Genomic DNA, 25,045 nt, shown 5'->3' with positions numbered 1-25,045 from the left:
TGTTCAGTTCCCACCTATGAGTGAGAACATGCGGTGTTTGGTTTTCTGTTCTTGTGATAGTTTGCTAAGAATGATGGTTTCCAGCTGCATCCATGTCCCTACAAAGGACGCAAACTCATCCTTTTTTATGGCTGCATAGTATTCCATGGTGTATATGTGCCACATTTTCTTAATCCAGTCTGTCACAGATGGACATTTGGGTTGATTCCAAGTCTTTGCTATTGTGAATAGTGCCGCAATAAACATACGTGTGCATGTGTCTTTATAGCAGCATGATTTATAATCCTTTGGGCATATACCCAGTAATGGGATGGCTGGGTCATGTGGTACTTCTAGTTCTAGATCCTTGAGGAATTGCCATACTGTTTTCCATAATCGTTGAACTAGTTTACAGTCCCACCAACAGTGTAAAAGTGTTCCTATTTCTCCACATCCTCTCCGGCACCTGTTGTTTCCTGACTTTTTAATGATTGCCATTCTAACTGGTGTGAGATGGTATCTCATTGTGGTTTTGATTTGCATTTCTCTGATGGCCAGTGATGACGAGCATTTTTTCATGTGTCTGTTGGCTGTATGCATGTCTTCTTTTGAGAAATGTCTGTTCATATCCTTTGCCCACTTTTTGATGGGGTTGTTTGTTTTTTTTCTTGTAAATTTGTTTGAGTTCTTTGTAGGTTCTGGATATTAGCCCTTTTTCAGAGGAGTAGATTGCAAAAATTTTCTCCCATTCTGTAGGTTGCCTGTTCACTCTGATGGTAGTTTCTTTTGCTGTGCAGAAGCTCTTTAGTTTAATTAGATCCCATTTGTTAATTTTGGCTTTTGCTGCCATTGCTTTTGGTGTCTTAGACATGAAGTCCTTGCCCATGCCTGTGTCCTGAATGGTATTACCTAGGTTTTCTTCTAGGGTTTTTATGGTATTAGGGCTAACATTTAAGTCTCTAATCCATCTTGAATTAATTTTGGTATAAGGAGTAAGGAAAGGATCCAGTTTCAGCTTTCTACTTATGGCTAGCCAATTTTCCCAGCACCATTTATTAAATAGGGAATCCTTTCCCCATTTCTTGTTTTTGTCAGGTTTGTCAAAGATCAGATGGCTGTAGATGTGCGGTATTATTTCTGAAGGCTCTGTTCTGTTCCATTGGTCTATAGCTCTGTTTTGGTACCAGTACCATGCTGTTTTGGTTACTGTAGCCTCGTAGTATAGTTTGAAGTCAGGTAGCGTGATGCCTCCAGCTTTGTTCTTTTGCCTTAGGATTGTCTTGGCAGTGCGGGCTCTTTTTTGGTTCCATATGAACTTTAAAGCAGTTTTTTCCAATTCTGTGAAGAAACTCATTGGTAGCTTGATGGGGATGGCATTGAATCTACAAATTACCTTGGGCAGTATGGCCATTTTCACGATATTGATTCTTCCTATCCATGAGCATGGAATGTTCTTCCATTTGTTTGTGTCCTCTTTTATTTCACTGAGCAGTGGTTTGTAGTTCTCCTTGAAGAGGTCCTTTACATCCCTTGTAAGTTGGATTCCTAGGTATTTTATTCTCTTTGAAGCACTTGTGAATGGAAGTTCATTCATGATTTGGCTCTCTGTTTGTCTGTTACTGGTGTGTAAGAATGCTTGTGATTTTTGCACATTGATTTTGTATCCTGAGACTTTGCTGAAGTTGCTTATCAGCTTAAGGAGATTTTGGGCTGATATGATGGGGTTTTCTAAATATACAATCATGTCATCTGCAAACAGGGACAATTTGACTTCTTTTCCTAACTGAATACCCTTGATTTCTTTCTCTTGCCTGATTGCCCTAGCCAGAACTTCCAACACTATGTTGAATAGGAGTGGTGAGAGAGGGCATCCCTGTCTTGTGCCAGTTTTCAAAGGGAATGTTTCCAGTTTTTGCCCATTCAGTATGATATTGGCTGTGGGTTTGTCATAAATAGCTCTTATTATTTTGAGATACGTTCCATCAATACCGAATTTATTGAGAGTTTTTAGCATGAAGGGCTGTTGAATTTTGTCAAAGGCCTTTTCTGTATCTACTGAGATAATCATGTGGTTTTTGTCTTTGGTTCTGTTTATATGCTGGATTACATTTATTGATTTGTGTATGTTGAACCAGACTTGCATCCCAGGGATGAAGCCCACTTGATCATGGTGGATAAGCTTTTTGATGTGCTGCTGGATCTGGTTTGCCAGTATTTTATTGAGGATTTTTGCATCGATGTTCATCAGGGATATTATTCTAAACTTCTCTTTTTTTGTTGTGTCTCTGCCAGGCTTTGGTATCAGGATGATGTTGGCCTTGTAAAATGAGTTAGGGAGGATTCTCTTTTTCTATTGATTCGAATCGCTTCAGAAGGAATGGTACCAGCTCCTCCTTGTACCTCTGGTAGAATTCAGCTGTGAATCCATCTGGTCCTGGACTTTTTTTGGTTGATAGGCTATTAATTATTGCCTCAATTTCAGAGCCTGCTATTGGTCTATTCAGGGATTCAGCTTCTTCCTGGTTTAGTCTTGGGAGAGTGTAAGTGTCCAGGAAATTACCCATTTTTTCTAGATTTTCTTGTTTATTTGCGTAGAAGTGTTTATAGTATTTTCTGATGGTAGTTTGTATTTCTGTGGGGTCATTGGTGATATCCCCTTTATCATTTTTTATTGCATCTATTTGATTCTTCTCTCTTTTCTTCTTTATTAGTCTTGCTAGCGGTCTATCAGTTTTGTTGATCTTTTTAAAAAACCAACTCGTGGATTCATTGATTTTTTTGAAGGGTTTTTTGTGTCTCTATCTCCTTCAGTTCTGCTCTGATCTTAGTTATTTCTTGCCTTCTGCTAGCTTTTGAATCTTTTGCTCTTGCTTCTCTAGTTCTTTTAATTGTGATGTTAGAGTGTCAATTTTAGATCTTTCCAGCTTTCTCTTGTGGGCATTTAGTGCTATAAATTTCCCTCTATACACTGCTTTAAATGTGTCCCAGAGATTCTGGTATGTTGTATCTTTGTTCTCATTGGTTTCAAAGAACATCTTTATTTCTGCCTTCATTTCATTATGTACCCAGTAGTCATTCAGGAGCAGGTTATTCAGTTTCCACACAGTTGAGTGATTTTGATTGAGTTTCTTAGTCCTGAGTTCTGGTTTGATTGCACTGTGGTCTGAGAGACAGTTTGTTATAATTTCTGTTCTTGTACATTTGCTGAGGAGTGCTCCACTTCCAATTATGTGGTCAATTTTGGAATAAGTGTGATGTGATGCTGAGAAGTATGTATATTCTGTTGATTTGGGGTGGAGAGTTCTGTAGATGTCTATTAGGTCTGCTTGCTGCAGAGATGAGTTCAATTCCTGGATATCTTTGTTTACTTTCTGTCTCATTGATCTGTCTAATATTGACAGTGGGGTGTTGAAGTCTCCCATTATTATTGTATGGGAGTCTAAGTCTCTTTGTAAGTCTCTAAGGACTTGCTTTATGAATTTGGGTGCTCCTGTGTTGGGTGCATATATATTTAGGATAGTTAGCTCTTCCTGTTGAATTGATCCCTTTACCATTATGTAGTGGCCTTCTTTGTCTCTTTTGATCTTTGATAGTTTAAAGTCTATTTTATCAGAGACTAAGATTGCAACCCCTGCTTTTTTTTGTTCTCCATTTGCTTGGTAGATCTTCCTCCATCCATTTATTTTGAGCCTATGTATGTCTCTGCATGTGAGATGGGTCTCCTGAAGACAGCAGACTGATGGGTCTTGACTCTTTATCCAGTTTGCCAGTCTGTGTCTTTTAATTGGACCATTTAGTCCATTTACATTTAAGGTTCATATTGTTATGTGTGAACTTGATCCTGCCATTATGATATTAACTGGTTATTTTGCTCGTTAGTTGATGCAGTTTCTTCCTAGCCTTGATGGTCTTTACATTTTGGCATGTTTTTGCAATGGCTGGTACCTGTTGTTCCTTTCCATGTTTAGTGCTTTCTTCAGGGTCTCTTGTAAGGCAGGCCTGGTGGTGACAAAATCTCTAAGCATTTACTTATCTGTAAAGGATTTTATTTCTCCTTCACTTATGAAACTTAGTTTGGCTGGATATGAAATTCTGGGTTGAAAATTCTTTTCTTTAAGAATGTTGAGGCCGGGCGCGGTGGCTCAAGCCTGTAATCCCAGCACTTTGGGAGGCCGAGACAGGCGGATCACGAGGTCAGGAGATCGAGACCATCCTGGCTAATACGGTGAAACCCCGTCTCTACTAAAAAATACAAAAAAAAAAACTAGCCGGGAGAGGTGGCAGGCGCCTGTAGTCCCAGCTACTTGGGAGGCTGAGGCAGGAGAATGGCGTAAACCCAGGAGGCAGAGCTTGCAGTGAGCCGAGATCCGGCCACTGCACTCCAGCCTGGGCGACAGACAGAGAGAGACTCCATCTCACAAAAAAAAAAAAAAAGAATGTTGAATATTGGCCCCCACTCTCTTCTGGCTTGTAGAGTTTCTGCCGAGAGATCTGCTGTTAGTCTGATGGGCTTCCCTTTGTGGGTGACCCAACCTTTCTCTCTGGCTGCCCTTAAGATTTTTTCCTTCCTTTCAACTTTGGTGAATCTGACAATTAAGTGTCTTGGAGTTGCTCTTCTCAAGGAGTATCTTTGTGGCATTCTCTGTATTTCCTCAATTTGAATGTTGGCCTGCCCTACTAGGTTGGGGAAGTTCTCCTGGATGATATCCTGAAGTGTTTTCCAACTTGGTTCCATTTTCCCCCTCACTTTCAGGCACCCCAATCAGACGTTGATTTGGTCTTTTTACATAATCCCATACTTCTTGCAGGCTTTGTTCATTTCTTTTTCTTCTTTTTTCTTTAGATTTCTCTTCTCACTTCATTTCATTCATTTGATCCTCAATCGCTGATACTCTTTCTTCCTGTTGGTCGAGTCGGTTACTGAAGCTTGTGCATTTGTCACATATTTCTCGTGTCATGGTTTTCATCTCTGTCAGTTTGTTTATGGCCTTCTCTGCATTAATTATTCTAGTTATCAATTCTTCCACTCTTTTTTCAAGATTTTTAGTTTCTTTGCGCTGGGTACGTAATTCCTCCTTTAGCTCTGAGAGGTTTGATGGACTGAAGCCTTCTTCTCTCATCTCGTCAAAATCATTCTCTGACCAGCTTTGATCTGTTGCTGGCAATGGGCTGTGCTCCTTTGCAGGGGGAGATGCGCTCTTATTTTTTGAATTTCCAGCTTTTCTGCCCTGCTTTTTCCCCATCTTTGTGGTTTTATCTGTCTCTGGTCTTTGATGATGGTGACGTACTGATGGGGTTTTGGTGTGGGTGTCCTTCCTGTTTGTTAGTTTTCCTTCTAACAGTCAGGACCCTCAGCTGTAGGTCTGTTGGAGATTGTTTGAGGTCCACTCCAGACCCTGTTTGCCTGGGTATCAGCAGCAGAGGCTGCGGAAGATAGACTATTGCCAAACAGCAAGTGTACCTGTCTGATTCTTGCTTTAGAAGCTTCCTCTCAGTGGTGTACTCCACCGTATGAGGTGTGGGGTGTCGCTCTGCCCCTAGTGGGGGATGTCTCCCAGTTAGGCTACTGAGGGGTCAGGGACCCACTTGAGCAGGCAGTCTGTCAGTTCTCAGATCTCAACTTCCATGTTGGGAGATCCACTGCTCTCTTCAAAGCTGTCAGACAGAGTCGTTTGCGTCTGCAGAGGTTTCTGCTGCTTTTGTTGTTTTTGTTGTTGTTGTTGTTGAGCTGTGCCCTGTCCCCAGAGGTGGAGTCTACAGAGACAGGCAGGTTTCCTTGAGCTGCTGTGAGCTCCACCCAGTTTGAGCTTCCCAGCGGCTTTGTTTACCTACTTAAGCCTCAGCAATGGCGGGCGCCCCTCCCCCAGCTTCGCTGCTGCCTTGTGGTTAGATCGTAGACTGCTGTACTAGCAATGAGGGAGGCTCCGTGGGTGTGGGACCCTCCCGGCCAGGTGTGGGATATAATCTCCTGGTGTGCCCCTTTGCTAAGACCCTTGGTAAAGTGCAGTATTGGGGTGGGAGTTACCCAATTTTCCAGGTGTTGTGTCTCAGTTCCCCTGGCTAGGAAAAGGGATTCCCTTCCCCCTTGGGCTTCCCAGGTGAGGCGATGCCTCGCCCTGCTTCAGCTCTCGCTGGTCCAGCTGCAGCAGCTGACCAGCACCGATTGTCTGGCACTCCCTAGTGAGATGAACCCAGTACCTCAGTTGAAAATGCAGAAATCACCTGTCTTCTGTGTCGCTCGCGCTAGGAGCTGGAGACTGGAGCTGTTCCTATTCGGCCATCTTGCTCCGCCCCATAAATATCCTAAAGCAAATCCTAATGAGAAAAATTATTTTGATTCTTCTTAACCATATCCCCTTTTTTTTTTTTTTTTTAGTTTTTTTTTTTTTTTTTCCACTCATTTTTTAGTCTGGAAATTTTTCAGTGATTTATTTTTCAGTTCACCAATGCTGTCTTCTACTATATCCTAGCTACTGTGAGCTCATCTTTTAACTTCTTAATTTCAATTATTACATTTTTCAATTCTAAGATTTTTATTATTATTTTACGAATTCTACATTTTGGAGCACACTAATCTTGGTTATTTTTGTATCTGTTTTTCATACTTCTATTAACTGGATCATTGGTAAGAAGTTTGCTAATTTTTTATTGAGTATTAAATATTATCTATAAAAAATCAGAGAGAGACTCTGGATTGTTCTCCTCCAGAAAGGTTACAACATGTCCTCTGATGGTGAGATTCAGTCAAGACATATCATCTTAATCTAATTTAGGACAAGGCTAACTGGAAGCTAGGTTAGAATGTGTTTAAGGCTCTGTCTCCTTGTAGTTTACACTCATTTCTAGGACACTGCCCTCCAGTTGGTCGACCTGAAATCCTGAGGTTTCTTCCGTCATGGTTCTTGAGTATGATTTTTGTCTCTAAATATTTCCAGAAAATTCCATTATGTTTTTCAGTGGCTTTCTGATGAGCTTCTTATCCCTCTTTAGGATTCAGCAAAAGCCTCTAGGGGAGAAAAAAAAAAAATGTCTTAATTCTTTATCTCTCTTTTCTCACCAATAACTTGATTTCACATCTCAGCTGTTTTGAAGTCACAAACTTTAGCTTATTCTTCTTTAGTCCTATGAGATTACCAAATAGTCTCCTGATTTCTTTGCTTCTTATAACCATGGCTTCTAATTTGTGGACCAATTTTAAAAAGCCCAAAGAAGAGTGACTCTTAGAGTGACCTTGTAAGTCTCTGAGGTTTTGTTTTTCCTGCAGACTCCTCATCTTTCAATTTCTAGTTGGTTTGGCAGCTCTCCGTTATATTCAGACAAATGATTTAGTCAAATTTTTCTGTTTTCAAGTTGGCTTATTGGTCTTCTGTAAGCTACTCCATAGTGAATGGAAGCAGAAGTTTCAAGGACTAGTTGATAAATAAAAATGTTGTATAATTGTTGCAATTATTACTGTTGTTGATGCATTCTTATTTTTTTAATTCCATAGAACCAGAGCTTCTACACTGTTTTCACTAGGCAAAGTGGCAACTGACTACCAAAAGTTGAAAACCTTTATCTGTTACAGGTGTTCTGGTATTTGAGGTGGGCATTAGCTTTTAGTATGGCATGCAGCATATCTCAAATGCAATAGCTTCCTGTGAATACCTCATCACCAGTCACCAGTAGCGCTACAAAATCTAAAAAATTCAGCTTTTTTGTTTTTTTTTTAATGTACTAATATTTGGCTATCTATAATCCTTGCACATCCCAAAAACATTTTATCCTATATTTATCAATATGAAATACATAATTTTTAATTAAAAATACAAATCACATACTTCTCAATCTATATTTAAAACTTTATTTTTTCACAGATTTATAGAGAAAACTTTTTGCCCTTCCGTTCATATGCCAGAATACTTTTGGGTATAAAAATAGTTATATTTCATCAGTGATTGATTAACATATACAATATGTTATAGAAATATATTTTCCATATTACATTTTACCTAGCATGTATATTTATGTAACATCCAAAACTTTTCATTGTGACAATTTTTTGTCATCTTGAGAATGTATGTAAATATCACTGAGTGAAATCAATTGCTTTAAAGTATAATGTGATGCAACTATGTGAAGTGGCTGGTTTAGTAAAATGTTGTTTTAATATGAATTAATAGAAGTAGAGTGCCAGAACAAGAGATGTGCACATCCTGCTATGTTCTGTTGTGATCAGGACTTACTTCATTTTTGGTACTCTGCTTTAAACATCATACATTAAAGGAAACATCAATTATAACACTGCACACAGTGTCACTAGGATAGCGAAAGGCTCTTAAACACTGTTTGTGAAGAATAATTCACAGGACTGAAATGCAGACAAGACTTGTCAGGTAACACATTTTCTAATATTTAGAAGTCTATAACACCCAGGCTTAACAGACATCCTGGGTCATTATGGAGGACAGAATCCCAACTGGTCACCATATGAGTGAAAACATTTTAATAATTGGAATTGTACTGTCACAGATAAATTAATATAGGAAGTAAAAAATGTATAAACAATTAAAACTATTTGATGATTTCATAGAGATGGTATCAAGGGGTTAAACACATCCTATCAAGAATCATCTAGGTGATTTCTAAGATTTCTTCCAGTTCTAAAACTCTGAGATTCAACAATGTTGTATAAAGTCAGATCTCTGCTTTTCTTTCTCATTTAATAACTTAAAATTTATTTATGTGGAACATCAAACATTGAACTGATTTGTCTCTTACGATTTGGGGGAAGGATTGAAATTGGAAAAAAGATAGTATGTATAATTGTATTATATCATAGTATTGAGCTCAAAAAATGTCTGCTGTACAATCATTTCTATAACTAGCAATAACAAAGGAGATAGGACCCATGGTTCAAGAGCTTAAATCAAGCTAAATTTCCTGTCACAAGGCTGACTTTTCCTTCTGTGCCTAATAATATGTTCATCATTTCCTTCTGAGACCTCACCAGGAGCATGTTTAACATTCATATTTCCGCCAAGCTGTCATGTTTTATCTCAGATGCCGTAAGCTTGCTCTACCCTGTTCCTCACAGCCATCTGAATTCTCACCAGAATTGCTTTTCACTCCACATTGCCACAGATCATTTCTTTGAGGCAATCTGGGTTTTCTCTATCATGGTCCCCAAAATTCTTCCAGCCTCTGCCCATTACTCAGTCTCAAAACCACTTCCATATTTTTAGGCATTTGTTACAGCAGCACCTCATTTCCTGGTACCCAAACCTGTCGTTTCTTGGGGCTGCCATAGCTAAGTACCACAAACGGGGTGGCTTAAAGCAACAGGAACTTACTCTTTCACAGTTCTGGAGGCCAGAAGTCTGCAGCCAGGGTGTTGGCAGGGTCATTTTCCATCTGGAGACTCTGAGGGAGAATCTGTTCCATGCCTTTTGGGTTACAATGCCTCTGTTCCAAGGCGTTCCTTGGTTTGCAAATGTATCGCTCCAATTTCTGCCTGCACGGCCTTCTTCCCTGTGTGTCTTTGTCTCTGTGAATGTCTCCTCTTAAAAGAACACAAATCATTGAATTTGAGGCCCATGTAATCCAGTATGACCTCATCGGAATTAATTATATCTGCAAAGACCTTATTTCCAAATAAGGTCACATTCTGAGGTTCCAGGTAGGTGTGAATTTCGGAAGGACACTATTCAATCCACTATATAGGTTCTGTGTTCTTTAAGGTCTGTACCACGTGTGGTTCTTCTAGAAGTCAACACAGTGCCTGGCACCTAGAATGAATGAATGATTTAGTGAATTTCCTCCATCACTAACTCTGTCAAATAAGAACAGTTAAGTGTCAAGTTGAGGTGGATACATTAAATAACGCCCACTTTATTTGAGCAAGATTTAAGACTCAGCCTTGACTTTCAATTCTCTTGTGTGCCACATAAGCGTTGCACATCACACTGGGGTCTAATCTCACTTGTTTGATTGTTCTCAAAAAAGCTTGCCTAAGAAAAACGTCCACTCCATCTACTGAGATAGAAGTTTGCCATTTGCAGTTGAATCTATGCTATTCTGGAAAGATTTGTATCACATTCTTTACTCCGGTCCCTCCTACAAGAGAGGATCCTTCTAGATCATCAACATTTCTGTACATTAGGAATGTAACTGTGTGACCTCAGTAAGCCACTTAATCTTTCTTGGGCTCTGTTGTTTTGTAAAATGGGGTTATTAATGGTTACCTACTTTGTACGGTTGCTATAAGCACGAAATAAGTTAATTTCATAAAGTCCTCAAAACTATGTCCGGCGCAGAGGAAATACATGTTTGTTTAATAAATAGTATTTAATGTCAATCAGTCAAAATCAATGAAGTTTCTCTATAAACAAAATATTAAGCAGCTACCAAGTTCTCAAAAGGGGTTGGCTGTTTCTTATAATTTTCTTAGAGACATAGCAACTTAGAACTGGTTTCATCAAGGTAGTTACTAAATTCAGCAACATGAAGGAAAATTTTCTGAGAAGCATTTTCCTGGCTAAGCTTAAAGGTCTGCCTCTCAAACACTTCTGTTTTGGAGATATGACATTTTATAGCATGAATGGAAAAAATTGTCTAGAAGTTATAGTGTTTTTTTTAACATAACACTCACTATTGTACCTCACATTTTACGGTTTACAGAATGTTTGTTTTAAGTCGTCAGTAGGGTTGCAGAAAGTATAACCAACGTGCATCCTGAGTTGTGAATCGCATGTAATCTGAGAGCATCTGAAAGCCTGTTGGTGTCCTTTTCTTGGCTCATGGCTCACATACTCCCTTGAAGGGCTGTCAAAGTTGGCATGGCTTAAATGTCATTTTTTAAATTACTAAGGATTTAAAGTCAGGCTAAGGTTTTGTGTGTGTGTGTGTGCGTGCATGTGTGTATGTGTTGAAGATGAAAGAGTTTAGCCAATATCAGTTTATTGACTATGAAAATGTACTCAGACTTCACTTAAACCACTTTTCTCACCCACCCATAGAACTGTTTCAACCAAGTTCAATCGAGGTGACACTAATGAGCTAAGAGTCTTCCAGGTAGGAGTCACACTGACATCAGAAATATTCTATAGATCTTAGCCTCACCTCTCTTCTACCCATCCCCTCCCCCACCTTTTGTCTCTTTCCAGAGCCTGAAATCTGTTATTATTCCTCTTGGGAGGTCCGTTTACATTGAACACACATCTGGCTTAATTAGGTTGACAGCTGCTACAGGTACCGTTGGACAAGGTCCAGCCATCTCAGTGCATTCCCATTTACTTGACAGCTTAACCTTTCACAATCTCATCTTCAGAGTGCAAATGAACTTGAGAGATGTGCTTTTATTATTTGTTAATACATGCTCATTTTCTACCTTGCCACCAAAATCATAATCAACAGAGACCACACTAAAAAGTAAAGGGTGTTTTCCTAATACCAGTTGGTGAGCTGCAAAGACCAAACTACCAAAACCTATGAAAACTTGGCAAAAAAGCATAATAAGAAGTGGTCCAGGGCGGTTGGAGAAAAGGCTGAGAAAACAATCCCACTTTCAAGGCTTATGGCTTGAGTTTGCTTATATAAAATCTTTAGGCAGTAAAAAGTGATTATAGTTATTTCTGCCTTCAGCCACAGCCAACAAAGAAGGTGGTCTTCAGATTCCCCACATACACTGATGTTTTTCATCTACACTGTTGTACTTCTAGCAATGGAGTGACCAAACATTATGCACATGCATACAGGAATAATCCGTTTGTTGCAAAGCCACTCGGTCTGTGTTTTAAACCACCTGCCTTAAATGCCTTTGCAGTTGTTGTAATTAATTCATGCAAAGTTTTTTTCCACTAGAGATTCATGTAGAAACAACATTGAGAATAACAACTACTTTTAGCTGCCTCAACCCAAGCCCGAGCCCAAATTAATAAAAGCAAAGTCAATTCCAAAAGGCCCTTCCAAAGAAAGGTGGTTAGCTTTTTCGTACCATATTTACTTAGAGCAGGAAAGTCCTTTATTTAACAAACTACTGTCTGACTTCCTGGAAGTTAAGATGTTTGATTCTCTGTGGTGATTTTATTTTCCCAAAAAGAAACACCTTTGGGGGGCCAGAGGACAAAAGGAAACTGAGGGTCATTCCGTTTTCCTGGACCATGATTTTCCTTTGGCTGTCATTTTGAATCATTATAAGTAAATTGTTTTTCTTCTCCAAGAACTAAAAGTAGATCTACTATTCAATCTAGCAATCTTACTAGTGAGTATCTACCCAAAGAAAAATATATCATTATATCAAAAGAACACCTGCATGCATATGTTCATCACAGCACAGTACACAATTGCAAAGATGTGGGACCAATGTAAGTGTACATCAATTGATTTTTGAATAAAGAAAATGTGATATATATATTACCATGGCATACCACACAGCCATAAAAAAGAAAAAAATAATGTCTTTTGCAGCAACTTAGATGGAGCTGTAGGCCATTATTCTAAGTGAAGTAACTTAGTAAGAGAAAAGCCAAATATGTTCTCGTAAGTGAGAGCTAAGCTATGGGTAGGCAAAGGCAAACAGAGTGGCATAATACATAAAGAGTGGTATAATACATACAGAGTGGCATTAACGGACTGTAGACTCAGAACGGGGGGCAGTGGAGGGGCATGGGGGAACATTCACATTGGCATCCTTCTCCTTCAGCACTAACTTTCAGTCACAACAGAACACCTTGAGCTCAGGGAAACTGAGGGCACCCTTCCTCAAAGCAGCCAGAGTTGCAAGGTCTGAATGGTCACCAGATTCATCTTTCTGGGTAAGTAGATGGCACCTCATAACTATGAAATGATGATGTTTATTTATTTATTTATTTATTTATTTTTTTTAATTTTTTTTGAGACAGAGTCTCGCTCTATCGCCCAGGCTGGAGAGCAGTGGCGAATCTCAGCTCACTACAAGCTCCGCCTCCCAGGTTCATGCCATTCTCCTGCCTCAGCCTCTGGAGTAGCTGGGACTACAGACGCCGCCACCTCGCCGGGCTAGTTTTTGGTATTTTTAGTAGAGACGGGGTTTCACCGTGTTAGTCAGGATGGTCTCGATCTCCTGACCTCGTGATCCGCCCGTCTGGGCCTCCCAAAGTGCTGGGATTACAGGCTTGAGCCACTGCGCCCGGCCACTGATGTTTATTAAGAGGAGGTGGAGGTGCAGCGTGCAGCTCTCCTGAGTGCTCCGTGGTTTTGGCAGCATTTGAGAGGCGAGGATGGCTATCCTAGGTCAACCTGGCTGGTGCCAGAACAGGTTTTGCCTTGAGGGCAAAGTAGGATACCTTCAAGGCAACCAGGAGTGAAGTTGTCTGCCTCTTGCTCTCAAGTGACTCATGGGAATGATTTGGGGCCCTATACTGACCCAGACAGCCAGATCCCCACACCAGTCCCTGGTAATGGGAACACCACCTCCTTACCTCCTGGAGCTAACTCACCTGGAGAAAACAAAATCCCAAATATAAAATATTCAGGCAGTTAATTCTAGTATATAGTATGTATAAATAATCATATTTCTTAGAGATGCTTATCCACAATAAGGAAGAAACCTTACTTTTGTACAAAACCATTTTACCTACCACTACAGTGTTTCTCACAATGTATTGGTAGATGTCAAACAATGTAGAAGCAAGATTAGAAAAAGTGTTATCATCTTTGCTGCCCCACCAGCGAACTAAACAAACAAGAACATTTAGCATATTTTAAGAAGTGTATTAACAATTAACTATTGTGTGTGCTTTGATCCGTTTCCTAAAATCAAACAAAAGATGAGATACGTAGTTGAACAAGCAAGAAATCAATTTGTGCTGCTTCAAATTTCACGGCGATGGTCATCCAATTTGTGCCTCTGGATCAAACACTATCAAAATAAGTAATTTTTCTTTTTTCTTTTACAAATCTGTATACCACTCAGGTCAAATGCCTGTTTAATTTATAGAAATATAAATAAATAACCATACAATAAGATTTTATGATCTAATCACACCGAGCCCTGGATGTTAGTAATAGGCCACTGTGCTTTCTGCCCACTGTAAATCAGTCAGCACAGCGGCTGACTTGTTTACCACAAACCGTTTTAACAAATGTAGTCCTGCCTTTCCCTCCATATTAATTAATACACATAACAAAGGATAACGCTGTCCCTGGGACAACATAACCCTTTTGTTCCCTGAAGCCTCCAGGCTCCCACTGAGGCCCCTTTGTAGGTGCTATCTCCTCGCTGATTAAAGGAGATATTTTGTGTGTTCCAGTAAGAACGGGGAGAGTAATCCTGCACCTGTTGGAGGCTTAGGAAACTGGTGAGTAAACCTCTCAAACCGCCCTGGCAGACTCAGTTTTCTCAGCCTGGAGGACTGGCAGAGAGCTTCTCAAAACTGGAAAGATGTTTCTAGAAGCTTTCCTCACGTCACCTAGAGCCACTCCCATTGTATTTCTGAGAGCTTCGTCCTAATTTTCAGTTCTTCGTTTTTTTAAAAAGGCTTTGACAGATCCAACAAGTAAGTACAAAGCATCCAATTTCAGTGTGAAAAATACAGCAAAAAAAAAAAAAAAAAAGAGGTTATTTGATTTATTTTAGATCAAACATCCAGTTATTTGGAAATATCTATTTTTGACTAAATTTTTATTCTCATCCAGATGTTTGGCATTTGTGTAGACATGGATTAAGTGCCTGCATTGTATTAAAAAGACCCATTTCAAAAGGAAAAATGATACAATATCCTTGTAAATTCGGGTAAACCGAAAGATTGGCTTCTTTCTTAGCACAATCAGAACAAACTTTCCTCACCTCCCTTATAACCTCACATCCTAAAGGAAAGGGGGAGAATCTGCAGCTTTTGGACAGTGAAAAGAGAGACCCACCTGGCACACAGGAAGCCACGCACGGGCAGCAGGACCACTCCAGGCCATCGAGGCCCGTGGTCAGGACTCTACTCACCATATGTGGAGATGCTGCTTTCCTCCAGAAGCTCTGTCACATTACCTTCAAACCGGTCTTGGATGTCCTGGAGGATTTTGGCGTCATTCTCCTCAGACACAAAAGTGACGGACAGGCCTTTAGTGCCAAAACAACCTGCACAGGCCACTGGGTAGAGGTAGGTGTCCAAGTCTTCAGGCAGGTCATAGTTAAGAAGATGTTGAATCACTCAGTTCCTACAATGGTTAGGAAGTGATTGAAAGTGAATACGGGGACTTTGAGCAAACCTGCAGAGACGTAGGCTTGGAGCTGCCTCAGTAAGTTCCTCCAGTGAAGTGGATGGCATCGTGGTGTGGACAAAAGAGTAGAAGAGAAGTTATCGACAGATTTGCACAGAGGCCGTCGAAGATTTTATAAATAAAGAAAAGTGTCCGCAGCCAATGGTTTATGCCAAATATCTTCCCAAGCCTCCATATCCCTGTGGATGTTGCAACTGACTGCAAACAGATTGATCCACCAGGATCCACCACTGGAAATCCTTGGACTGCTGATAGTGTGACAGTCATTCCTCCTGGGCCATGGCCAGGAAGTTCTGCTCCATGAGGAGCTGGGCCGGGGACTGCAGGGCTGCACCGGCTTGATGAAGATTGCCACATGCTTAAATTCCAGCATGTCCAGGAGATCGAAAAGCTTGCGCTTCTCCTCAGTGTCCCTGAGCTTGAGGTAGTACTGCTGCGGTGCGGGCAGCGTGCACTCATCATCCACAGACACCTCCATGGGCTCCTGCATGGAGTCCCTGCACACAGGCCAGATCTCCTGGCTCAGGGTGGCACTGAACACGACTCACTGCTTCTGCCGGAACATCAGGTGGGAGGCCACCGGCATGTCCCGCCACAGGTCCAGCCACCCCAGCATCTCACGCAGCACAAAGTGCTTCACATTCTTCAGGTTGAGGCTCCTGTTCTGTACAAGTGCCACGATCCGACCTGGGGTCCCCACCATGACATGGGGACAGTTCGTCAACAGTTCTTCATTCTTCTTGATGAAGAAGCCTCTGAAAAACACAGACACCTTGACACTGGGCATCTACTTGGAGAAGTGCTCATTCATACTCCCTGCTGATCTGGAAGGCCAGTGCCCCTGTGTGGCACGTGATCAGGACTGTCACCTGTCAGTTGACGGGCTGGATCTGCTGCACTGTGGCCAGCACAAAGACCACCGTCTTACCCGTCCCAGACTTGGTCTGGCATAGGACGTCCATGCCCAGGGTGGCCTGGAGAATGCAGTCATGCTGGACCTCAGGAGCTTCAGCTTCAGCAGAAAGTTCCAGAAGCTACAGCTGTGGATGGAAATGTAGGATCCAGAGTGCTCCCTGGAGAAGCCTGGGGCTCTTCTTCATAATCCAAAAGCTCATTTTCCACATCCTGTTCTGCCATGTTGCTGAGAGCAGAGAGGCAAGGCCCTGGTTCCTCGTTCTCCTCTGCATGCTGCAAGGGGATGCAGTTGCTAATTATTTACATCTATTATAAGAATTACCAGCTAATGACCAGGCACTGTGGCTCACGCCTGTAATCCCAGCACTTTGGGAGGCTGAGGCTGGTGGATCACAAGGTCAGGAGATCGAGACCATCCTGGATAACACGGTGAAACCCCGTCTCTACGAAAAATACAAAAAACTAGCTGGGCAAGGTGGCGGCGCCTGTAGTCCCAGCTACTCAGGAGGCTGAGGCAGGAGAATGGCGGGAACCCGGGAGGCGGAGCTTGCAGTGAGCCGAGATCACGCTGCTCACTCCAGCCTGGGCTACAGACCAAGACTCTGCCTCAAAAAAATAAATAAAAATGAAAATAAAATACAGCCAAACTGAGAAGTTAGGCAGGATGGAGCTGGCGAGACTTCTCAGAAAGCAGCCCCCGTCAACAGGAACCATCCTGCCAGCCCTCCTACTTTGACTGTGAATTGAGAGGATGCAGTTCCCAAGGTCATTGCCATACCAGTGACTAGAGGGTGCAGATGGAATCTTGCTACTAGCTCTGCAGGGTTTAGAGGACAAAGCGTGAACCCTGTGGCAACAACATCATACAGGGAGACTTTAAAAGACTATTTAGGTATTTTACTCTGGGGACTGGGTGTCTGAATTGGGGTGGTGCTGACGGACATAGTGAGAAGTAATCTGTTTAAAACATAAGCAGGGCAAAGAGTTAAGAGTGTTTTCTAGGCATTCTGGCCTACACGGCACTGTAAATGGTGTGAACTTGGGAATACAAGAGGAGGAACAAGAATGTAAGTAAAAAAAACAAACAAAACCAAAGGTCAGTTTGGCGCAGGCTTAATCTGTGTTACCTACAGACACCTACAAAGGATGTGAGCGGATGAAACTCTGAGGCTCCACAGCAAGGGCAATGGCAGAGCTGAGACGTGAGTTTGGTGCATTAATGCAATTTAAAATGATAGGTCTTCATTCAGCCTTAGGTTATAAAGACAGAAAAGGGAAGAGAACCAAAGACTGGGTGCCCCAGTGCTCTGACATTTCAAAGTCAGGAGGAAGAGTAGGAATCCACACGGGGACTGAGTCAGACACTCTGAGTGGTTTTCCTGACCTCATCATTTCCCTAAATCCTGAGTTAGATTGTGATTCTACAGAAGTCTGTGCTTGTTCACCATAGCATTTATCAAGTTGTATTACAAATATTTTACACTGGATAGTATATTCATCTTGTGAAGGAAGGAACTGTGTCTTGCTACATCTTGAAATTGACTCAGGCAACAGGTAGACTTTAAAACCACCACTTATGGAATAAAGGAAGAAAATCTAGACCCCAAAGCCTATATACATACCCTAAAATGTTATCCCATTTCACAAGTAACTTGCGTTAGCAGCAGCTTCAATCCTACACCTACAACAGATGGGCTTTGAGTAGATGCTATTCTGTGAACATAGGTGGCCCTTGGTGTATCTGGAATGTGTCATTTTACCCAAGTATGCCAAGGGAAGAAAAAATCTTCGTATCTCTCTCTTTTCCCTCCTTCCAGTTTTGGAGAGCTATAGCTAGAAGTAAATTCTGTCAAGATGAAGACTAGTAATTACAACATTTCACATTTTAGGTCATTCTCCTTTATTCACAAAACATCACTGTAGCCACCACCTCAGCCTCTCCACTTCCAGCAAGGAGATCTGGCCTGTGTGCAGGGAGTCCACGCAGGATCCCATGGAGGTGTTTGTGGATGATGAGACCAAGTGCACGCTGCACACACCGCAGCAGTACTACCTCAAGCTCAAGGACACCAAGAAGAACTGCAAGCTTACTTCCTGGCCCACTGCACCCCAGCCCTACCTTATGCTAAGTCTCCATGTCAGAGGATGATAAACACACATGTGCGTGCACATGCATATTCACCATCTGGCCCTTGTTTCGTTGGGTGATTTATTTCTTGCATCTCCTCATTGAATTTATAAGAAGATGCATGATAATTCATTTTCTTTGTCAATTCTCTGCTTCTCATTTTGCTAATTCAATGCCACACTAACACTTCTATTAATTTGGCACTTGGAACTGATAGATTTACTGTGTGGCGTTCCATCTCTAACTAAACAAAAATAAAACCGCAGACTTGGAGCTTTTTCCACTGTCAAAGTTTTGCTGCTGCTGCTGCTGCTGTTTTGGCCACTGCTATGTTGTATGAAGCTCATCCACATCCTTTAATCATAGGATGTGGATAATCGTTCTCTCGAACTGAGGTATATGGGGATAATACCTGAAGTTTTTCCACCTTGTGGAGGCATTGTAAATATCCCTGAAGTGAAGACTTGTGTGGTTAAAGAAGTCACCTTCCTTATAAACCATAGGGTTCACCTGAGTCATAAGGCAACCTGCTCTTCTATAGCAAATACTTGCTTGCTGCAAAGGCCTGGATGAGGATTCTCAACAGTGATCACCTGCACCTTGTCCCTGATATCCACATATGTAGATGACATCTCTGGAGACAATTAACTCTGTAAAATTTTAGGACAGTTGCCTACGAATCTGAATAACATCTGCAGTTATATCAGGGAGGATAAAATTAGCAGAGTGATCAATTCTTATCCTTCAGGATGTAAACTGACTAACAGCTGGATTCAAAAAGAAAGTTCCACAATCAAATTTCATCAGTGATCTGTTGCAAACTGAGTGGTTGGCCACCACTAAAACTCCCATCCCAGGCCTTTGTTGTAAACAAACACTGGCCACCCATGAGCAGATCCTCCTTTTCACCCAGGCACACTCTGTGATTTCTAAGGACATTTGCAAGGTTTGCAATCCAGAAGCCCATTTAAACATCAGGTATCTATCGGGGTTTGGAGAGAAGTGCGTCACCAATTCAAATGCCAACCAGCCTAATGGATGCTGGGAACATGCCCCAGGGTAACCACTACTAGGGTGACTGATCTATCTGAAATTCAATTAAAGAAAAATGCTTGTCCTCACTTCCAAGTTTTGAAAACAGTTGGGCATTTTTGAACATTTTGAACTCTCTTTCTCCCCTGTAACCACTTCTTTTCTGCCCTGAAATCTGTAGTGGGAAAGAAACGTATTTAGTAATTTAAGCTCTCATCTTAAGAAAAGTTCAAAGTAGGTGTGGAGTAAATGTTGTGAGAAGGAAACCTGAACCTAGAGTTAGTGTAATAAGCCCAAGTCCCAGACATATCAAGAAAGTTAGCAATGCCAGAAATAAACACAGCCGAGCATAAATCAACAGAGACTGTGGATGGAAATTTCACTGCGGGTATCACCGGGAACAGGAATAAAACAAGCAGATGGTAATATTGGAGAGAAAAGGGGAAACATAAGAAGAAAACATGAAAAGTGGAAATATTTGACTTTTTCATGAAGTAAAAGAAATTTTAATTTTTTTTCTACTTAGCAAGTTCTGAGTAAGAATTAAGCATCATGATGAAAATAAGTAACATTCAAGAAAAGGATTATAAAAAGGCACAGAAGAACTTTCACATTTAAAATGGAGTCCAGGCAATTCTAGAAACCAGATCCATTTGTATTTGCCTGGATTAAGCCAGTATTACCCAATGATAGTAGCAAAACTGCTTATATCAAAATCCAACTTAGCTTTGAGAAAATACAAATCAGTCTACAGCCATGTTAAGTTTCAACAAATCCAGTAAATCAGAAATACAGTGTAAAACAAAATTTAAAAATAAGATTTTTCAAAAGTCATGCTCTTTGGCCGGGCGTGGTGGCTCATACCTGTAATCCCAGCACTTCGGGAGGCCGAGGCAGGAGCATCACAAGGTCAGGAGGTCAAGACCATCCTGGCTAACACGGTAAGCCCCGTCTCTACTAAAAAAAAAAAAAAAAAAAATTAGCCAGGTGTGGTGGTGGGCACCTGTAGTCCCAGCTACTTGGAAGGCTGAGGCAGGAGAATGGGTAAACCCAGGAGGTGGGGCTTGCAGTGAGCCGAGATGGGGCCACTGCACTCCAGCCTGGGTGACAGAGCCAGACTCCGTCTCAAAAAAAAAAAAAAAAAAAAAACTTTATTGATAATTGAAAATATGTGTTACCTAAATTGGCATGTTTTCCAAAAGCAACAAACTGGGCAATGCTTTTATTTAATTATTAATTATTTCAATAGCATGTACTGTGTGTGCACCACACTCTTGGCAGACTGCTGGGTGCCAAAACACAAAGACGCACAGCACATGGTCCTGTCCTCAAGGGATCTGGGCTAGTCGGTTGTTAAATTACTCTGGTCACATAAGTATCTTCAGATTTACACCAAGACATTTCACATGGAAATCCATAATCGATTCCATTTCAAATGCGAAACAATCTCATCCATTTATACTTAAACATGTTTTCCTCGGAGACCTCCCTCCCTGACCTTCTGAATTGGCTTAATTCCATTCATGAGTTCCCGTGGAACTGCACGAGGCACTTCCTTGTGTTTCTCCACCAAATTACTCAAGGTACTATAGGGCAGTTTTCCCTACTCTTTACTCGCTACTGTCTTCATTACGGTCCCCCAAGGAATTAGTAAGTAACTTATGGATGAATGATTACATGATAGAAGAGCTGAATAAATAAATGAACTGATCATTAAACTGAACTGTCCCTGAACAACTGGACAAAAAATAAGTGAGCCTATTTGCCTGGCCCTATTTTGTTATATTTTCTCTGAAATTATGAATGCTAGTTTGGACTATAAATTCCTTTTTAATTGGAATGACAGGTTCAAATTTCTCTGCTTCTCTCTTGCATTTTACTGGATAATCCACGGGTCATAGGTTTTTAGGCTGATTTAATTCCTACAGCACTCTTAGAAAATGAAGTGCGCAGCTTTTACAATGACAATTACTGTTGTAAAAATTGCTTACAACACATAATTAGGTCAATGTGGTATAAGCACAATGCAGATATTTTAAATGTGTAATGGTGCCATCAGAAGTACTGATAAAAGATTACTTTGTTCTCGTATATGTGAACAAGTTTATACATCTTGAATACTTCTTGCAGGTTTATTATGAAAATATTTTCTATCTTGAACAATGGATTCATTGTCAGAAATCTGATATGTTCAGCAACAGAAAGAACCTTGCTTTTCAGATGGAGGTGGATTTTCTGTACAGGATTAGTTCAAACTAGTTCTTATAAAAACACACAAGAAAGGATCAGACACATTCTTCCATAATATTGCAGGAAAGTGAGTTCAGAATTTATAGATTGCCTCATAGTTTTATTAATATACTTAATTAACTGAGCTTCTCTGTTTAAATTACTAATTGGGGGATTCCTATCACAAACTTGAGCTACTTTTCCTCTCAAGAATGTTCACTTCTCAACTTGTTGTAACATTCTGGTCTCATTAAGTTACCAGTTCATCTGCTATGTACAGCTGACTTCACAGTCTCTTCCTTGGTAAGAATCGCAGCCAACAGAAGCATTTTCTATGTTTTACAATTACTGACGACTACAAGGGAGACCAACGAAGCTGACAATAGCTCAACTCCATGACTGCCTGGACTTAGTAACTGTAAGGTGTGTTTGACAAAATGTAGACATAAATAGGGTTAATGGAATGAGCTGTGTTTCAGAAGTAGAAAACCCTGCTAACATCAGTTATAGCTTCTCTTTTAAACCTAACTATGTAAAAGAATACTTTTGATTCCTTTTACAGTTACTTTTAATGCATCCAATCTTCTGGTTTTTCACCTTGGTTAAACTCTCATTAAATTGAGTGGTTTTATCTTTAATGTAGGGGTTTATTTCTATGTTTCAAAAATTCATTCTGCTTTCAAACAAGAGAAGCACAAGCACAGATATTTTAAATATCTAATGTGCTATCATGACTACCGATAAAAGAGCTGTGTTGAAAAATAAAAACAAAACACAAAATCTTGTTTTTACTCAAGAGTTTAACAATAAGTTCACTGGTCTGTGGACAATAAAATGTATTTATCTGTTAGCAATTGACTCAAGAATTGAAGCAGAATATTAAGCTGAGTAGCAAGGTCATTGTTAGGAGTTCATTTATGAAGCCTCCACACTGGTAAATAAGGAAAGATAAAGGATACTGTCATACTCGAGAAATGTATAGCTATATTCTCCCTCAAGAGATTTTGAAATCCTGTTAAATTTGGGGAAGTCTTGGTTTTAGACAGCTAAGATTTTATTCCATAAAGTTTCTAAACACTCTTTACCTCTATAGAATCATCAACATAAGAGAAATAACAGAAGGTGGACCAAGGACAATATTGTTCTTAATTGCATGTTTAAGAAAGCCCAAGCCTCAAGTGACCAAAAATACTCCTGCATCCAGCTTTATAATGCAATAATAATCCAGCTCAATTCGGATACACAAGTTACAATGTGTAGTCCACCACTGGACACCAGGCACCTGGGAAATGGGGTCCAAAAGAGGCACATCTTAGTGGCCCCTTAGTGGTCTACTAGCCTCTCATTGGTATCTTTAGCTTCTGCACTATCTAGAAATGCTTGAGGATCCGAAATGCAAAGTTAAGATTCTGGTGTTTCCTCAACAACTCTTAATTTGAATTTAGAATTAGAATTCTAAGTTCTAATTAGTTTAGCAGTTGTGTTCCCTCATACCGGAGTTCTTTCTATCCTTCCAGACCTTTTCTCCAAAGCAGTGTCTCTGTGGGTGTTCCACATTACAAAGTGTGGGATAAATCAGTGGATGGGTAAAAGCAATCCCTTTGTCCTGTGTACTAAGCTAAGGTGGATAGCACCACACTTCTGACTACGGGGAGACATCGGGGCCACCATTCCCAGTAAATCAGAAATACAGTGTTCTGTATCTGTTGCTGTTCAGTTTTGAGATTTCTGTATGTGTTATAGACACCTGTCCTTTGTCAGATTTTGAGTTTGCAAATTTTTTCTCCCAAATCTGTAACTTGTCTTTTCACCCTCTTAAAGGATCCTTTGCAAAGCAAAACTTTTTGATTTTAACGAAGACTAGTTTGTCCGTTTTTCCTCCAAGAATTCTTTGCCTCGCTTTAGGTCTCAAAGATTTTCTCCTATTTTTTTCTGAAAGTGTAAATGAAATGGTTAGTTAGAGCTAATTTTTTGTATGAAGTTTGGGTCTGGAATGTTTGATTGTCCCGGCGTCATTTGATGAGAGACTATCTTTCCTCCAATGAATTGCTTTTGCATCTTTGTCAAAGACCGGTCAGGCATATCTGCGTAGGTCTTTCTGAGGTCTCTCCTCTGTTCCATTAGTCTATGCGTCTAACTCTGCCATTGCCACACAGTCTTGATTACTCTCATTGAATAATAAATTTTGAAACCAGGCAGCCTTATGCCTTTTATTTTATTTTTCTCTTTCAAAATTGCTTTAGCCCTTCTAGCTCCTTTGCCTTTCCACTACACACCTATTAAAACGTCTAAAATAAAAAATTGTGACATTGCCAAATACTGGTGAGGATGCAGAGAAAATGGGTCATGCAGACATTGCTAGTGGGGAAGTAGAATGGGACAGTCACTCGGGCAAACAATTTGGCAGCTTCTTAAATTAACTCAACGTGTAACTACCATACCAAAACTCCAGAGAGGGATTCTGTAGAATAATAGCAAAACCATTGTGGCTATCACACTCTCATTTCAGAAAAAGGATGTTTATATCGGCTTATCTCAAGAAGAGTTCTTATTTACATTCCTGAGCCTACTTTACATCTGAGTTCTGCATTCAGCCAGACTATGAGAGAAGCTGCGTTCGCCCCTCCTGCCACTGATCCTCAGTCCGGTGTGGACCGTAACTGTGCTAGCGAACACGGGGTTTCCTCTGTCCAGTGAGGCTCTGCTGATGCTCTGACAATTCTTTTTGCAGAGGTTGCGTGTCCTGCCACACTGCACCCTTCAGGACAACACGTCCTTAATGTTCGTTTCCAAGCTGTTATTCTTCTGCTGTCTTGCGCAAATCATTTCTTTTTCAATGCTTCTACTACTCAACTGTGTTATCATCTCCCTCCCCTTGCTTCTGGAAGCAACCAGTCTCCTGGCTATGTCTTTCATTCATCAAATGCATGGCCACCTGGGTCATGGCCTCCCCTCCTTCCGCTCCAGGCTTTGTGAGTGGCTTGAGCCTCTTGGCCTCGTGTTCACCCTACTCATGGAAACCGTGGCCTGGTCTGGCTCTGGCCATCACCCTGATTGTCCAACTCCACCAAAGTCCCTGTGGCCACAGTTTCTTTTCCCTCCCACTTTCTCTCTGTTCCTCCCTTCTGCATTTTCACACCAATCCTGACTATGTGAAATCTTCCATCTCTCAATGACTCCGTAAGCCTCTGCCTCGCTCCCATGTGTTTCTTACCATATTCACTTTTTTTCCTATTCAGCTCTAACTCCAAGTCTTACTACTTCAACCATACGCATGCCAATACCCAAATCCTGTAGCCATTGTCCGTCTCTTTCCCTCCACGTGGTGAATCCCTATTTTGGGAGCAGTTCAGCTGTACCTCTTCCCTGCACACACTTGGTATGGGAGCGTGATTGGAGAAAAATCACACAAACACACAGGAAGATATTTTTTCGGATCCACAGTCCTATTCCTCCCCTGGGCCCTTGATTCCATTTGGAATTCCTAGTCATCATTTCCTCCCATGCTCAAGTGAAACTCTCCACACC

General features: G+C 40.9%; 1 pseudogene; it reads right to left on the bottom strand.

Moving 5' to 3' along the window:
• LOC111525025 overlaps positions 1-20,308 on the bottom strand; it is a 59,880-nt pseudogene extending 39,572 nt beyond the window's left edge.
• Between the last annotated feature and the right edge of the window lie 4,737 nt (positions 20,309-25,045).

This window comes from Piliocolobus tephrosceles, chromosome X (genome assembly GCF_002776525.5).
Source record: "Piliocolobus tephrosceles isolate RC106 chromosome X, ASM277652v3, whole genome shotgun sequence".
Classification (NCBI taxonomy): Eukaryota; Metazoa; Chordata; class Mammalia; order Primates; family Cercopithecidae; genus Piliocolobus; species Piliocolobus tephrosceles.
This window is presented reverse-complemented; position numbering and strand designations above follow the sequence as displayed.